This window comes from Taudactylus pleione, unplaced genomic scaffold, assembly GCF_031769625.1.
Source record: "Taudactylus pleione unplaced genomic scaffold, aTauple2 ptg000571l, whole genome shotgun sequence".
In the NCBI taxonomy this organism is placed as follows: domain Eukaryota; kingdom Metazoa; phylum Chordata; class Amphibia; order Anura; family Myobatrachidae; genus Taudactylus; species Taudactylus pleione.
This window is the reverse complement of record NW_028284973.1, coordinates 2789889-2808595: the sequence shown is the minus strand read 5'-3', so window position 1 is coordinate 2808595 and position 18707 is coordinate 2789889. Positions and strand designations below refer to the sequence as shown.

General features: G+C 44.0%; 2 pseudogenes; one reads left to right on the top strand and one right to left on the bottom strand.

Moving 5' to 3' along the window:
* Nucleotides 1-15508: 15508 nt before the first annotated feature.
* On the bottom strand, nt 15509-15626 carry LOC148481634 (5S ribosomal RNA; annotated as a pseudogene).
* A 2249-nt stretch (nt 15627-17875) lies between these two features.
* Nucleotides 17876-17993, top strand: LOC148481633 (5S ribosomal RNA; annotated as a pseudogene).
* Nucleotides 17994-18707: the final 714 nt, after the last annotated feature.

Below are 18707 nucleotides of genomic sequence, written 5' to 3'. Positions count from 1 at the left end.
GGCACAGCACAAGGGTTAACCCTTTCAGTGCTGTGGCAGCCATTAACCCCGCATGGCCTGCCTCCGGCCACAGGCATATAAAATCCCAAATGACAAAGTTCAGGAAAATTACCTTTAAAGAAACATTTAAATCATCTGAGGAGAAACGTAAACTTGCCAATATGCCATTTACGACACGGAGTGGCAAGGAACGGCTACAGTCTTTCCCTATGTTCATGACTAGTGGTTCAGCTTCACATGACGATGGAAGCCCTTCTCCCACTACAAAAATCAAACGAGTTAAGCTGGCAAAAGCATAGCGAAGAACTGTGCGTTCTATGCGTTCTAAGAAGATATCACAAATCCCCAAGGAGAGTCCAAGTGTGGTGGCGGTCGCAGAGGCGTCACTAGTGTTGGTGTCACCCGGTGCTATAACTCATGGTGACACCCCCCCTACCAAAAAAAATAAATAAAATTGATGCACAGCTCCGCAAACTCTCCCCAAATACCAGTCCAGCAGACACATTTAGACAATGCCCCCAGTAGTGGTGTCCCGTAAGTAGTGCCCACAGTAGTGGTGCCCCTTATGCAGTGCCCCTATGCAATGTCCCCAGTGGTAATGCCCCCTAATAGTGCCCCCAGCGGTAGTGGTAATGCCCCTTATAGTAGTGTCCTCTATAGTATTAGTGCCCCCTATAGTAGTGACCCCAGTATTAATGCCCTTAGTAGAAATGCCCCTAGTAGTAATGCCCCCATTAGTAGTGCCCCTAGTAGTAATGCCTTCAGTAGTAATGCCCCCTGTAGTAGTGCCATCAAAAGTAATGCTCCCTGTAGTAGTGCCCCCATTAGTAATGCCCCCTAATAGTGCCCACAATGGCAGTGGTAATGCCCCCTATAATATTACCCCCAGAAGTAATGACCCCTATTGTATTGCATAGAGTGTAACAGTGACTGCCAGATAATGCAGAGAGCGTCATGGTAACCGCCAGATAATGCAGAGAGCATCATGGTAACCGCCAGATAATGCAGAGAGCGTCATGGTAACCGCCGGATAATGCAGAGAACATCGTAGTAACCACCAAATAATACAGAGAGCATCGTAGTAACCACCAGATAATACAGAGAGCATCGTAGTAACCGCCAGAAAATACAGAGAGCATTGTAGTAACCGCCAGATAATACAGAGAGCATTGTAGTAACCGCCAGATAATACAGAGAGCATTGTAGTAACCGCCAGATAATACAGAGAGCATCGTAGTAACCGCCAGATAATGCAGAGAGCATCGTAGTAACCGCCAGATAATACAGAGAGCATCGTAGTAACCGCCAGATAATACAGAGAGCATCGTAGTAACCGCCAGATAATACAGAGGGCATCGTAGTAACCGCCAGATAATGCAGAGAGCGTCATGGTAACCGCCAGATAATACAGAGAGCATTGTAGTAACCGCCAGATAATTCAGAGAGCATTGTAGTAACCGCCAGATAATACAGAGAGCATTGTAGTAGCCGCCAAATAATACAGAGAGCATTGTAGTAACCGCCAGATAATACAGAGAGCATCGTAGTAACCGCCAGATAATACAGAGAGCATCGTAGTAACCGCCAGATAATACAGAGAGCATCGCAGTAACCGCCAGATAATGCAGAGAGCATCGTAGTAACCGCCAGATAATGCAGAGACCATCATTGACCCACATATAACCCATAACATGAATACACCCCTTATACACACAGAAACACAATGAGTATACCCATGCACATACATTAATACACCATCCCCAGCATAGACACTCTCTCCTCACTGAATTAGTTACTTCCCATTACACCTACTGTATACATTAGACCATAGTCACTGTGCTGGCTCCATGCTGTCTCCCAGCTCCTTCTCATCCTCTCTGACTGGGAGCTCAGAGGGTCACGCTGGGAAGAAGCAGGGACAGTGTACAAACTACTTGTCAGTATTCAAGTGTAATCAACAGTATTTGAATACACTTGTAAACTGGCAAATGTTTTGTAGACTGTCCCTGCCTGCTCCCAGTGACATCTGTAAGGCAGGGAGAGCTGATTCACTGAAGAGAGGAGGAGCAGGAGCTCAGCTGCCATGATCCACCCCGGCGGCGGCTTCAGTCAGACTGATCATCTTTACACTGACAGTAGGTAATCAGCCCCGTACCTCTAGCGCTCCTCCCCCCCCCCCCCACATGTAGGGGACTGTATGAAGAGCACAGCCGCACTTGCCACTTACTGTATAGTAGGCTGCCGCTGGCTGTCTCAGTGTGACAGGCGCAGCGGCAGCCGGCAGAATTAAAAGCTGTCTCAGCAGCTGCTGCAGGGAGAGCGCCTCTCCAGCCTGGCGTCTCCCTGCAGTGCAGGCTCTGCTGAGCGGGGGGCGGGGATGAGTCAGATTTTGGTGTCACCCCCTTGGAGGCTGACACTCGGTGCGGCCCGCACCCACCGCACCCCCTTGTGACGCCACTGGGCGGTTGCGATGCCTGACCTTCCCAGCACTGGATGGGAAGAGGTGGCTCTTTCCACCATTTGCACGCCCTCTGCAAGAGCTGAAAGGAGCACCCACAGCCCACTCGCTGATATGCAAATTGAAGATGTCACTGGTGAAGTACAACAGGATGAGGATACTGGTGTAGCTGGCGCTGAGGAGGAAGTTGGCCAGGAGGATTCTGATGGTGATGTGGTTTGTTTAAATCAGGCTCCAGGGGAGACAGTTGTTGTCCGTGGGATGAAAAAGCCCATCACGGTCATGCCTGGGCAGATGACCAAACATTCAACCTCTTTGGTCTGGCAATATTTCTATCCAAATCCGGACAACAACTGTCTTGCCATATGTACCATATGTAAAGGTGAAATAAGTAGGGGTAGGGACATTAACCACCTAGGAACATCCTCCCTTATACGTCTCCTGCAGCGCATTCATAAAAAGTTACTGTCAAGTTCAGAAACTTTGGCTAAGACCGTAAGCAGTCCAGGGACACCTAAATCCCTTTTTTCTGTTGTATCCAAGCGCCTGCAAACCACAAAGTCAACTCCCTCCTCATCAATTTCCTCCTTAGGATCGGAAGTAGTCATACAGGCCATGTCACTGGCATGACTGACTCTCCTATCCGGGATTCCTCCGGAGGATCCTGCATTGCTACGCCTACTGCTGCCGCTGCTGCTGTTGCTGCTGGTAGTCGTTCATCATCCCAGAGAGGAAGTAGGAACACCACTACTTTTACTAAACAATTGACCCTCCAACAGTCCTTAGCGAGGAGGATGAAGTACGACAGCAGTCATCCTGAAGCAAAACGTATAACTGAGGCCTTGACTGCTATGTTGGTGTTAGACGTGCGTCCGGTATCCGCCATTAGTGCAGTGGGATTTAGACAATTGATGGAGGTAGTGTGTCCCCGGTTCCAAATCCCGTCTAGATTCCACTTCACTAGGCAGGCGATACCGAGACTGTACAGAAACATCAGAAAAAGTGTCCTCAGTGTCCTGAAAAATGCGGTTGTGCCCAATGTCCACTTAACCACAGACATGTGGACAAGTGGAAAAGGGCAGACTAAGGATTATATGACTGTGACACCCCACTGGGTAGATGTATCACCTTACACAGCAACAACAGCAGCATCACCAGTAGCAGCATCTCAGAAACGCTAGCTCGTTCCAAGGCAGGCTACGCTGTGTATCACCGGTTTCACTAAGAGGCACATTGCCGACAACCTCTTAGAGAAACTGAGGGAAATCATCGCCCAGTGGCTTACCCCACTTAGACTCTCCTGGGGATTTGTGATATCTGACAACGCCACCAATATTGTGCGGGCATTACATCTGGGCAAATTCCAGCACGTCCCATGTTTTGCTCACACAATAAATTTGGTGGTGCAGAATTTTCGGAAAAGCGACAGGGGTGTGCAGGAGACGCTTTGGGTGGCCCGAAAAATTTCTGTCCACTTTCGCCATTCAGCGACTGCATGCCAAAGACTGGAGTGCCAGCAAACACTCTTGAACCTGACCCACCATCACCTGAAGCAAAAGGTTGTGATGTGGTGGAACTCAACCCTCTATATGCTTCAGAGGATGGAGGAGCAGCAAAAGGCCATTCATGCCTATACATCCACCTATGACATAGGCGAAGGAGGGGGTATGTACCTGACTCAAGCGCAGTGGAGAATGATTTCCGTGTTGTGCAAGGTTCTCCAGCCTTCGAACTTGCCACACGTGAAGTCAGTTCAGACACTGCCAGCTTGAGTCATGTCATTCCCCTCATCAGGCTTTTGCAGAAGCAGCTGGAAAAAGTGAAGGAGGAGCTAAGATGGAGTGATTCCGCTTGGCATGTGGGACTTGTGGATGAAGCCCTTCATTCGGTTTGCCAGGATTCCAGGGTGGTCAATCTGTTGAAATCAGACCACTACATTTTGGCCACCGTGCTCGATCCTAGGTTTAAAGCCTATGTGGTGTCTCTCTTTCCGGCTGACACAAGCCTGCAGAGGTGCAAAGTCCTGCTGGTGAAAACACTGTCAGCTGAAGCGGAACGTGACACATCAACTGCTTCATTTTCTCCCGCAACTGGGGCTGCCAGGAAACAACTTAGGTATCCTAAGCAACCCACTGGTGGTGATGCAGGGCAGGCAGGACCAAGTTTGGACATATGGTCCGGACTGAAGGACCTGGCAACAATTTCTGACATGTCTACTGTCACTGCATATGATACTGTCACCATTGACAGAATGGTGGAGTATTACATCGGTGACAGCATCCAAGTAGGCATGTCAGACAGACCGTACCTGTACTGGCAGGAAAAAGAGGCAATTTGGAGGTCCCTGTACAAACTGGCTCTATTTTACCTGAGTTGCCCCCCCTCCAGTGTGTACTCCGAAAGAGTGTTTAATGCAGCGGGGAACCTTGTCAGCAAAAGGCGTAGGAGGTTGCTTCCACAAAATGTGGAGAAGATGATGTTCATAAAAATGAATTATCAACTCTTCCAGGGAGACCAGCCTCCAGAATGTACAGAGAGACCTGTGGTGGTGGATTCCAGCGGGGATGAATTAATACTCTGTGAGGATGAGGATGTACAGAAGGTGAGGAATCGGTGGATGAGGAGGATGAGGACGATATCTTGCCTCCATAGAGCCAGTTTGTGCAGGGACGATTAATTGCCAGCTTGTTTTGTGGGGGCCCAAACGAACCAAACATTTCAGCCACAGTCGTTTGGCAGACCCTGGCGCTGAAATGATTGGTTTGCTAAAGTGTGCATGTCCTGTTTATACAACAGAAGGGTGGATGGGAGGGCCCAAGAACAATTCCAGCTTGCACCTTTTTTTTTTCTTTGCATTATGTACTGTTTGGGGCCTAGTTTTTCAAACTGCCATCCTGTCTGCCACTGCAGTGTCACTCCTAGATGGGCCACGAGTTTGTGCAGCCCACTCGTGTCTCTTAGCATAGTCATCTAGCTACCTCGGTGCAACCTTTTGGACATGAAAACACTATTGTGAGGTGTGAGGTGTTCAGAATAGACTGGATATGAGTGGAAAGTAAGGTTATTGAGGTTAATAATAGCATAGGAGCAGAAAAACCCACAAATTCTGTGATTTTAGCTGTTTTTATGCTTTTTTAAAAAAAAATCCAGATCCAAAACACAAAACCCAGAACCCAAAACACAGAAGAGTGGTTTTGGCAAAATCAATCCAGATCCAAAACACGAAGAAAGATCCAGATCCAAAACCAAAACACGAAAAGTGGCCAGTTCACACCCCTAGTTTGGGCCCCCACAAAACATGCTCCCAATGGGCATAAAGCAGCTAACAGTATTTTTAATCCTCTCTTCAGTTGGAAATGAAAGAGGTAATTCTCCTAATCTGATTCCTTATCCTCACAAGTCTGTACATCATCCTCACATAATATTAATTCATCCCTGCTAGAATCCAGCATTACGGGTGTTTTTTTACGTAATTGGCGGTAAAGGTCTTTCTCGTGAGATTCCCAGTTAATTTTGATGAACATCATCTTTTCCACATTTTGAGGAAGTGCCTCCTACGCCGATTGCTGACAAGGTTCCCGACTGTGCTGAAACTCTTTCTGAGTACACACTGGAGGGTGGACAGCTTAGGTAATGCAAAGCTAGTCTGTACAAACGCTTCCAAATTGCTTTTTTGTCTTTCCAGTAGTCAAAGGGACTCTGTGACATGCCTATGTATATGGTGTAATGAAAATAATCCTCCATCATTCTTTGGGTAGTGATCCTATCAGATGGAGTCATGGTAGCGGTGTAACTAATTTTCGACAATTCTTTTAGAACCGACCAGATGTCACAATATTGTGTTGATTCCTCTGCATCATAACTGGGTCTTTTGGGAAAGCTGAGTTTTTTCCAGGCAGCTGCAGGAGAAACTGAAGGAGGATATGTCGTCGTGTTGTGTACCACTTGAGCTGCTAACTTGCTTACCAGGAGCTCTTTGCATCTCTTAATATCTGGGTCAGTTGGAAAGAAAGACACGATGTATGAACTAAACCTAGGATTAAGCACAGTCGCCAAAATGTAATTATCCGATTTCAAGATATTGGCAAACCTTGGATCCTGGCGAAGTGAACAAAGGACTTGATCTACAAGTCTGAGTTACTTGGCGGAATCGCTTTATTTAATCTCCTCAATTTCTCGAGCTGATTTTACAAAAGCCTAATTAGGGAAATCACCTGACTTAAGCTGGCAGTCTCTGAACTCACTTCACAGGTGGCTACTTCGAAGGGTTTGAGCACCATGCACAATACGGAAAGCATTCTCCACTGTGCTGGACTAAGGAACACTCCCCCTCCTTTCACAATGTTATGGCTTGTTGTATTGCTGTGGATGGCTTTTTGCTGTTTTTCTATCTGCTGAAGCATATAAAGGGTGGAATTCCACCTGGTTACCACCACTTGCTTCAGTTGGTGGCATGGTAAATTCAACTGTTCTTGCAGCCTAATTAGGGGAATCACCTGACTTAAGCTGGCAGTCTCTGAACTCACTTCACAGGTGGCTAATTCGAAGGGTTTGAGCACCATGCACAATACGGAAAGCATTCTCCACTGTGCTGGACTAAGGAACACTCCCCCTCCTTTCACAATGTTATGGCTTGTTGTATTGCTGTGGATGGCTTTTTGCTGTTTTTCTATCTGCTGAAGCATATAAAGGGTGGAATTCCACCTGGTTACCACCACTTGCTTCAGTTGGTGGCATGGTAAATTCAACTGTTCTTGCAGCTGCTGCATTCTCCTGCATGCTGTGGCTGAATGGCAAAAATGCCCCGAAAATTTTCAGCCCACAGAAAGCATCTCCTGTACTACCCTTTAAGTTTTTTAAAAACCCTGTACCACCAAGTATATTGTGTGAGCAAAACATGGGAAGTGTCGGAATTCACCCAGCTGTAATGCTCCCACAATATTGGTGGCGTTGTCAGAAGTTACAAATCCTGAGGAAAGTCCAAGTGGGGTAAGCCATTTTGCTATTACATACAGGGTATACCTCTTAGTGAAGCTGATGATACACAGAATAGCCTGCCTCTGAATGGGCTGGCGTTGTTTGTTAGATACAGTACTGCTGCTGCTAAAGATGAATCACCCACCCAGTGGGCTGTCACAGTATATTTAGTTTGGCCACTACCGCTTGTCCACATATCTGTGGTTAGCTGGACAGTGCGTACATTGGCATTTTGTAGGCCAATAATTATGTTTTTTTAACGTCCTGGTACAGCAGAGGAATGGATTGTCGGATAAAATGGAACCGAGATGGAATTTGGCACCAGGGATACAGGACCTCAACTAACTGTGTGAAACCCACTTCATTGATGGTGGATTTTGGACACAGATCTAATATTAGCATAGCCATGATGGCATTGGTTATACATTGTGGGACTGGGTGAGAGCTGTCATACTTGCTTCCCCTTGCAAAGGATTGTTTCACAGTCAGTTCTTTTTTTTAAATACTAGTCTTCCTGGTCTCCTTCTGGGATGAAGATCCATCCCTAGCACTGAAGGATTCTTATGAAGAATCCCGGATAGGGAAGGAGTCATCTAACCAAAACAAATTGGATGCAGGAGTACCTCTGATCATTACTGTGGATATTGAGGATGAAGGTGTTGGCGGTAGAGATTGCAGGTGCTGGGATTTAGTTGAACTTGAGTGAAGGGGGCTAGCTGATGCTGGACTGCTTGTTATTTTCTTAGCACCAGTTTCTGATGTTGCCAAAAAAATTTGATGAGTTCACTGCAAATTATGTAACAGGGATGAGGTTACTAGATAGTTAATGTACCTACCTTTACTTACCTACAGATGGTTTGACAATTGTTGTCAGGATTTGGGTAAAACTAATTACACACATAAAAGGGACATTTGTTGGTCCTATGCCCAGGCATGAGCATGTCCTTCCTCTTACCATAGCCAAGAGGTGCTTCCACTAGTGCCTGACTTACACAAACAACATCCTCATCCTCGACATCCTCATTAGAATCGGCATCATCTACACAAATATCCTCCTCATCCTCTTGCACTTCCAGTGGCATCCTCAATTTCTGTCATCAGCTATAGTTGTGCTGCTCATCCCCACATTTGTAGAGGGAGCAGAAATGGTGGAAGGCAGCTTCTCTGCAAGTACAACAGTATCAGAAAGGTCAGGCTCACACATTGCACTTGTGATGAGCCTGACTTTTCTGACCTTTCACTTAGACTCTCCTCAGGGATATGTGACATTTCTATTTATGAGTGCACAGTTCATTATACTGCATTAGTGGTTTTAATTTTTTTACACCTCTTTTACACTCTGTGTGATAAGGTCTTGCATCGTCATGAGAGGCAGAGGAAGATGCCTCGCTGACACTTGCAGAACCACCACTCATAAATAAAGGCCAAGGCCTCAGTCTTTCCTTGCCACTGCGTGTGGTGAAATTGGCAATTTTATGTTTTTCTGCACCACACTTTCCCTTTATTAGATGTCTATTTCTTTAGCACTGTATATTGTTTTATATATATATATATAGACACGCTATGCCCTTGAGCATCGGCTTTAGTAGATGACGTTGAAGATGACATTGAAGGACAAGCATCGTCATCATGACTGGTGGCAGCAGCTGCAACAGCAGTATTTGGTAGCTCTTCTCTAAACTGAATGTTATCCATTTTTCAATTTGCAGATCACTGCATGGCTTATATATGCACATGAACAAAGTGCACCAAAACATTACAAACAATACAATTATTTCATTTATTTTTTTTGACGTTGCAGCTCTATTTCTGTGTGGATTGGAACCACAGGACTTGCCTTATATATGCACAAAACAGTATAATTATTTAATTTATTTTTTGATGTTGCAGGTCTATTCTTGCATGGACTGGAACCACAGGGCTTGCCTTATATATGCACATGAACATAGCGCATCCAGCAGTACAATTATTTAATACATTTTTTTGATGTTGCAGCTCTATTCCTGTGTGGACTGGAATCACAGGGCTTGCCTTATACTGTATATGCACGTGAACATAGTGCATCCAGCAATACAATTATTGAATTAATTTTTTTATGTCCCAGCTCTATTCCTGTGTGGACTGGAGCCACAGCGCTTCTATATACACATGAACAAAGCGCACCAAACAGTGCAAACAATACATATATTTAAATAATTTTTTTGATGTTGCAGCTCTATTCCTGTGCTGACTGGACCCACAAGACTTATATATTCAAGTGAACAAAGCGCACCAAACAGTACAAACAATACAATTATTTAATTTATTTTTTTGATAATTTGATGCCGCAGCTCTATTCAAACTGCGTGGAGTCACAGGGCTTACTGATGGATACAGCACAGCCTATATTCTGTACAGCAGAGTACAGCACAGCATACAGCATCTTGCACCCCCTATACACATTGACTAAGTAGCACAGCCACCTGTGAGTCTGGACACAGCACAGCTTACACAGCAGAGTACAGCAAAGCATACAGAAGCATGTACCCCCTGTACACATTCACTAAGCAGCACAGCCACTTGTGAGTCTGGACACAGCACAGCCTATACAGCAGAGTAAAGCGCAGCATACAGCAACATGCCTGAAAAGGAATCCAAAACCCATGAGAATCTGATGCCGCGAGGATGACCTTTTGCCTTGAAGAGGAATCCGAGTCAGACGGGAACACCCAAGCCGCCGCTGGGATTGACTCAGATTCTTGATGTTCAGGCGGGTTCAGATTCCAAGGAATCCAAACCACTCATCTCTAGTTTTTATTCCTATTTATGGTGCTACTGGGTGATGGGGCTGGACAGAATGGAGGACCAGGGTGTGTGTGTGTGTGTGGGTGGGTGCGGGGGGGGGGTACTGAGGTTACAGGTCCTATATACTAGTACATAAATAGAATAATGAGATAAAATCCTTGGTCTTTCAAATATTGCTCAGATGATCCAAATCAAACTAGTGTTTCATGGAAATCAGTCTTAATTGTTTAACTCTGATCAGACCAGAAGTATACTGGAGAAGCTATACTGGAGACATAGTAGGACCTAGTTGGTGTATAGTCTCTCTTTGTTGCAGTAGTATACTCTGTCCTAGGACGCCTGTTTGTGAATCCTCCATGTTATGCTATGAGGTTTAGCTGTTCTGGTGACAATATAAGTTATCCCTCAATATCCCCTGCGTATTGATGGACAGAGAAGCATAATTTACAATGACTACAGTAGAAGCAACACAAATTATGAGCCTGATACAGATCCGCACGCAAATGCAGATGTTTACTCAGATTGAGTGATTGTTAGCCATCGCGCACAGGAGTGCCAAGAGGGGAGGGGAGCGGGTACTAATTACCTGGGCCCGGGCTTGTTGGAGGTGCCCGGCGGAGGCCTGGGTCCGACGCCACCACCCCTCCCTCTTACATGTCAGCAGCCCAGCATGCTGAGTAGCAACAACAGCAATCTCCTCTGCCTGTGGTGGGGAGCGATCACACTGATAGTGCCATAGGCAAATGCAGGGGGGTTTCTGGTTGCTTGGAAACCCCCCTCCCCAGCCCACACCCTGATGACCACAATAGAAATAGCATATAATACTAAAGTTGCATGTTTTTAAGAGACCCTCAGTGTCACAAATTAAATAATTAGCACCACCTATTGATCTTTTAAAATGTGTGAGCCAGTAATGAATACATTTGTGCACCAACTAGGAGATCTGTTAAACATGCACTTTTAGGGGAGCACTGATATAGACCACCTATAGGGTTAATTAGTAATACTGTATAATACTAAACTAGCCAGTGCATAAAGTCTGTACATATATGTCCAGGGCAGGGCAAGGTTCTTTTTCTGCCCCCCAGATACCCGAACTTGCTGAAATGCTCTGAAATGGAGCCCACATCTAAAAAAAGAACATTCAGCTCAGGCAGGATGGCCCTAGTGCCACATATAATGGAATACTGTGATTGTTGGTCCTATATATGTTAGAATTATTACATACATTATACTTCGTATGATGTATATTATAGCTGGGTAATTGCTTATTATGCCCTCTTCATGGACTGGCCATACTTGCTTTAAAATCAAACATTTGGAAACCCCCCTGTTGAAATCCTGTGTTTGCCACTGAGCGACCCCCTCCCTAGAGTTGCGCTAGTCTGAGGGGCTCACAACGGAATTGGTATGAATTACCGCTGGACCCCTGGCCGGCGGTTCAAATCCCGACAGCGCCTGCCCGACAGAGGAGGAAATCCCAATCGTCCCTAGGTGCCTAACTCTAACCTTCCCCCCTGTGCCTAACCCTAATCCCCCCTCTAAGTGCCTAAACCTAACCCCCCCTACCCCGCCGCCTAAACCTAAGTCTCCTAGAGAGTGCCTAACCCTAACCTCCCCACGGGGGTGCCTAACCCTAAGTCCCCCCCAGGAGCCCTAAACTTAAGCCCCCCGCTGCTGCTCGATCGGGATGGCGGGCGCCGGTCTCCCGACGTCAACTGGCGTCTACATTTAGACGCCTCCCGACGTCGACAGGCGTCTAGATTTAGATGCCTGTCATTCGTCCCTAGTTGGGATAACAATGTCTGAAAGCCGGCGGTTGACATTCCGTCCATCGGCTTCATGAACGTATACCCTCACAACACCCCCCTCCCCATCGCGAAGTGGCGCTGCAAATACTTTCTTTTTCCTAAGGGGGCATGGCCATGCCTCCCTTGATTAGGCCATGCCCCCACGTCTGTAACTGCCTTGATAGCGCATGCGTGAAGCCAGCATATGCAGCGATTGAATTGCAATTGCACTCGCACAGAGGATCCAGTTGCAAACTTAGTGACAGGAAGTCAGTGTTCGGGGGAGGTAACAGGAAGGGGAGGGGCTAGAGAAATGCAGGCGTGTCAGTAGTCTTTAAACACTGTTTTCTGGGTGTGCATAAATTAGCCACTGCATCCTTGCTTGCAGCAGGAGAGCCCTCTGCATGTCTGGAGACCCGCTGTGTCTGCGACAGCTTATACTTACTCCTGATCTGCATTCGATGTTTCTGATGGTTCCGGTTTTGTGCGTTAGTTGCGGATGCGAGATGCTTTCAGTGGGCGTCTCTAATCACTGGACGTCGAGTGGGTCATTAGCATATTTCTGCGATTGTGATCCGTGAGAGGTTGCAGCTGCGATGGCATTTGCGTGCAGATCTGAATCATGCCCTATGTGTACATTATGCTTCCGCTATATACAAATTAAATCGATGCTCACACTAAGGTGCATATTGTTCATTAACTTTTTAGTTTGGAAATCTGCAGACATTACCCTGCGCTAACTACTATTTGTCTGACACATAGTGAAACTGCTCATAGAGCATTTTATATCACATACCCCATATTGAGCCCATATGTCCTGAGTCTTTGGAGAAATGATTCCAGAAACATGAGCGCTGTCCGCTCCGATGTACATGCATCCCTTCAAGTCCCTAAGGTGACGGGGATAAGTAATCTGTCTTTCCGTTTAATGATACCATTTTTTTATATTTCCTTTTTTCAGTTTGATTTCTGCATTTCTAAGTGAAGGAAAACATCTGCTCTGGCTCGTTGCCTGTACATGTGCTACTACGGCAAAACCTGTCACCGGGAAAAGCAAGTGCACCCTCTCCGGCTCATTTTATAAAAAGTGTGACCCCTTGAGAAACTGTCTCATTGTATCAGGTCAAAGGGTGAGAAACCTGTGAAAATATGTCACTGGCCTCCTGGGATACCACGTGTGGGAGCATATGGAGGTGTTCTGCTGGTTCCTGTTCATTGTCAGGTATAAGAAAGACGTTTACACACTGGTTTTGTTTATAATCCATATGGCTCGCTCTTTGCCTTTTTCATCTTTGATCCACTACCGTTTGCTAAGGTGTATAGGAAAAATACAGTCTACATGGTCTTTGTAACTGCTGCACTGCAAAAAAAGGTAAATTCAATATATACCCAACATCCTGAATGACAATATACGTTTACCCTAAAAATTCAGTATTTATTATATAATGTATTATTAACAACATAAGACTTATAACCCTTGATGGCCGTGCAAAAAGAAATACAGATCTTGGCAAACTGAACATTTATGAAAATGTCAAAGGGACCCGATTGTCACTGTTTTGCTTTTGTTATTCTTTATAGGCATTGTATTGTATATACCACATAAGTACCATTAAGGAGCTTTGAAGATAGAGAGCAGCGTTCTATTCATGCAGTAGAGGAAAACTTTTGATTAATTGTATGTGCAGCCACTTAAAAGGTATCTACTATATTAGTATTTTATGCTGCTTTATGAGTTGTTGCCTCTTTTAGGGACCTTTCATCAATGGCGCCATTTATTGAGGCGGTCATGTAAACAAGCCCCATCGTGCGAAACGTGTGTCCTCCTCTGAGTGCTCTAATTCAGAGCTGACCCTCCATTTGGCTCTCCCTCAAACCACAGGTATTTCTGCTATCTTTCAGACACTCTCTCATCTGGAAAGGGCTGTGGTATCTTGCTGCAGTGCACTAAGTGTAACAGCAAGTACACAGCCCCTGTACAGAAAGTAGAAGCATCTCTCTCTAACTCTCTTTCACTGCCCACTCTCTCATCCCTTGTTCTTTGTGTGCAGACAAGGGACAGCAGAAGAGGTGAGACACGTTCCATATCCTGGTTCTACCACTATCATTCTCCCTTCCAGAGGTCTGGTTGCCCTTTAATAACACATTTCATTATTGGAGGGTATGCTGGTTCTTGTAGTGCCATTAGGAGGACTTATGGGTGACTCCAAGATAACCTGGCTCTCAATTCCATTATATTTATATATGTGCCATTATCATGTGGTCTTATATTGGGCAATTATATGACCCAAATTGGATACAGTGATCAGTTTTGGGGATCAGTTTGGGGTGCGGTGCCCCCCCGGGGTTGGTGTGGCTGGGCTGCTCTGGGGTGGCACACTTTATTTAGCACTTTAACACCTTCAAATTATTATTTTTGTTTCTCTTAGCATATTTTTTTTTCTTCGCATTTTGATCACACCTTTAAGATATGTATCACCTATTAAAACATAGTTTTTGTTTTATTCTTATTACCACTTACTAAAACTTTAGACTTTCAATGGTGGGCTTCACTGGGGAGGCTGGCCTTCGCCGGATTTTTGGGGTTCTGCACCCCAGACTTTGACTAAGTATTAGGGACCTCCAGTACTCAGAGAAGTGGTGACATGGTCTGGAGGCTTAGCCATATTTTTGCAAATATATGCAACTGAGATCTCTGAATTATCTACCACCATGTAGTTTTTCACATCTTATTGCTGATATAATTCTGAGTGCTGGGGGAATACATTTTGACTTTTCACTATTTTGCTTATATGTTTTACTGCTAGTGATTGGACAGCAGCTGTCTAGATGTGTCCTCTTACATCCTTGCCAATCGCTCTACAAACATGCGCACGCATGCGATTACCCAGAGCAGCGTATGGTATGGTACTCTATGGTGCGCACTGCGATCGCACCATGCAATCCTATGGAGTCACGGGTGCAAACGCAGTGTGTGCATCCGCTTGCGGGCACATGCCATGCGTGGTGCGATTTGCCGCGTATGTAGCAAAGATGTAGCAGGACACATCGGTATATTAATCATTCCCACTATTATCTGGAATGACAGTTTGGATGTCCAATATACATGGGTTTTGTACTAATGTTTCAATCCAAGACTAATGGGTATATGTACTAAACTGTGGGTTTTTAGAAGTGGAGTTGTTGCCCATAGCAACCAACCAGATTCTAGCTATTATCTTGTAGAAGGTAACTTTTATTAGGTGTAATTAAATAAAATGTAAGGTACCAGAATCCCCCAAGAAAAAACAAAACTATAAACATATAAATGTAAATGGATCTAATAAGGTCCTGAGGTGATCCTCTGGCGAAATACTAAACAATTAATAATCATTCCAATGGGTATGGTATTCGTGGTCAAAAAAGGTAAAGGTGTTTAACCATAAATAGGATACACGGATAAGAATATGGTTCGTGGTGCTCTGACTGACACACTTGGGGTCCCCAAATATTCCTCTTTAATCTACGGCACCTGGTATTCCCTGGGGGTCTCCCCTCCAAGTACTAATCAGGCCTAACACCTTTTAGCTTCCAAGATCAGACGAGATTGGGCATTTTGGTGATGTATGGCCGTAGTAATAGTCATATGAGGAAGGGTAGAATGCCCCCACCTAGGTCAGAGCAGAGACGTAACCAAATGATGGATGTAGGACTAGTGCAGTAAGAAGTCCATTTTTATTATAAAAATCGTGTACCAAAAAAGTTTACGCATGAGCATAATTTCATTGTTCCACTTGTAATTTGTGCGTCAACATTGTCAAAATAGACCGTTCTGACAGAATAGGTATTTTCTTAATATATAATTAATGTAACAAAAAAATATAAAACAGATCGCCTTTTAATCCTAGTAGGATATCTGCAGTAATTAAATATAACATATATGTGTAGATGACATCTCCTATGTGACTCACTCAGAGTAATAATAGAGTATCACAAAATAAACACTCTCAGTTGGTCAAGGGTGTCAAAGATGTCATAAAACTATCACAATAATAGAGTTATTTGGTATGTATGGATCACAGATAATCTGTTATTAATCTTATCAATGAGCTGATAAATTAAGGTTCCCATATATTTGTACAAGGAAGCATAACATTAGCTCCAGGATAATTCTGAAGCACAAGTATCTTGGAGGGAACCTCTTGTTTCAGTATTACAATTTCCTCATGTACTTCTATAGCAGAGTAATCCGCTGTTAGAATGTGCAATGAGTTAGTAGAATAGGATTCACATACAATACACAAAATACATAGAACATAAAGTAAGCTCCAAAAGAAATTTCGGGAGCACAGGAGGGAAAGTGAGATTACAATGCAGCAGTTAGTATATTACTCATTGATGAAAATATGTATCATATGCGATCACAAATGTCATAATATTCACATGGATGTTATGCATACAGCTTAATCTGCAAATAAAGGAAAAGATTTATGAGACTGCAAATCTCAGTACATATGCATAGTACTATGCCCCCTTAAATAAAGTATAGCTCCTGCAGTGGAAGGACGTCCCAACAGTTTGGGAATAGAAATCTATGCAGCAGGAAATAGTTTACCTGCTCCAGTATTAGAGCCCATGTGGAATTTGAGATAAATATAAAGCCTTCTTGGCTAATACAATACCATCCCCATCGTAGTGGGAGCCCAAAGTCCTAATCCATGTGTCGGCTATGCGGCGGCTGTTAGGTTCCCCCACTAAACGGCATGTGAGGACGCGCGTTTCGCCCAACTGAGGGCTTGTTTCGCCCGACTGTAGGACTTTGGGCTCCCACTACGATGGGGATGGTATTGTATTAGCCAAGAAGGCTTTATATTTATCTCAAATTCCACATGGGCTCTAATACTGGAGCAGGTAAACTATTTCCTGCTGCATAGATTTCTATTCCCAAACTGTTGGGACGTCCTTCCACTGCAGGAGCTATACTTTATTTAAGGGGGCATAGTACTATGCATATGTACTGAGATTTGCAGTCTCATAAATCTTTTCCTTTATTTGCAGATTAAGCTGTATGCATAACATCCATGTGAATATTATGACATTTGTGATCGCATATGATACATATTTTCATCAATGAGTAATATACTAACTGTTGCATTGTAATCTCACTTTCCCTCCTGTGCTCCCGAAATTTCTTTTGGAGCTTACTTTATGTTCTATGTATTTTGTGTATTGTATGTGAATCCTATTCTACTAACTCATTGCACATTCTAACAGCGGATTACTCTGCTATAGAAGTACATGAGGAAATTGTAATACTGAAACAAGAGGTTCCCTCCAAGATACTTGTGCTTCAGAATTATCCTGGAGCTAATGTTATGCTTCCTTGTACAAATATATGGGAACCTTAATTTATCAGCTCATTGATAAGATTAATAACAGATTATCTGTGATCCATACATACCAAATAACTCTATTATTGTGATAGTTTTATGACATCTTTGACACCCTTGACCAACTGAGAGTGTTTATTTTGTGATACTCTATTATTACTCTAAGTGAGTCACATAGGAGATGTCATCTACACATATATGTTATATTTAATTACTGCAGATATCTTACTAGGATTAAAAGGCGATCTGTTTTATATTTTTTTGTTACATTAATTATATATTAAGAAAATACCTATTCTGTCAGAACGGTCTATTTTGACAATGTTGACGCACAAATTACAAGTGGAACAATGAAATTATGCTCATGCGTAAACTTTTTGGTACACGATTTTTATAATAAAAATGGACTTCTCACTGCACTAGTCCTACATCCATCATTTGGTTACGTCTCTGCTCTGACCTAGGTGGGGGCATTCTACCCTTCCTCATATGACTATTACTACGGCCATACATCACCAAAATGCCCAATCTCGTCTGATCTTGGAAGCTAAAAGGTGTTAGGCCTGATTAGTACTTGGAGGGGAGACCCCCAGGGAATACCAGGTGCCGTAGATTAAAGAGGAATATTTGGGGACCCCAAGTGTGTCAGTCAGAGCACCACGAACCATATTATTATCCGTGTATCCTATTTATGGTTAAACACCTTTACCTTTTTTGACCACGAATACCATACCCATTGGAATGATTATTAATTGTTTAGTATTTCGCCAGAGGATCACCTCAGGACCTTATTAGATCCATTTACATTTATATGTTTATAGTTTTGTTTTTTCTTGGGGGATTCTGGTACCTTACATTTTATTTAATTATACCTAATAAAAGTTACATTTTATTATAGTTTTCTAAGTGTGCCCCAACAACTAGCCCTACTTTCCTCCTTGTTTTTGTATGTACTGTTCTTTGGGCTATGGGAGCACCACCAACAATTTTCTGAATGATCTTATTTGTAAGCAATGATCACGTATGGTTGGTCCTTTGTGGATAATATTGATCTAATTTGAGAAAATCGGCTCTGTGCAGAATCTTCCCTTTCTTTTTGCATCTTGTAGAAGGTGCCAGATACATGATAAGTAGAAACTGATTGGTTGCTATGAGCAACATCTACACTTCAACCACACTTTAGTAAATATAGCCCCAAGTTTTGCCATGTGACATTTTGATCAACAGCATTTCTGCCAAACTACACATCAACATTGTGCTGTGCTCACGTCTAGGACATTCCATGAGCTGTGACACAATAGCATCCAGATTAGTAACATCCATATGGCC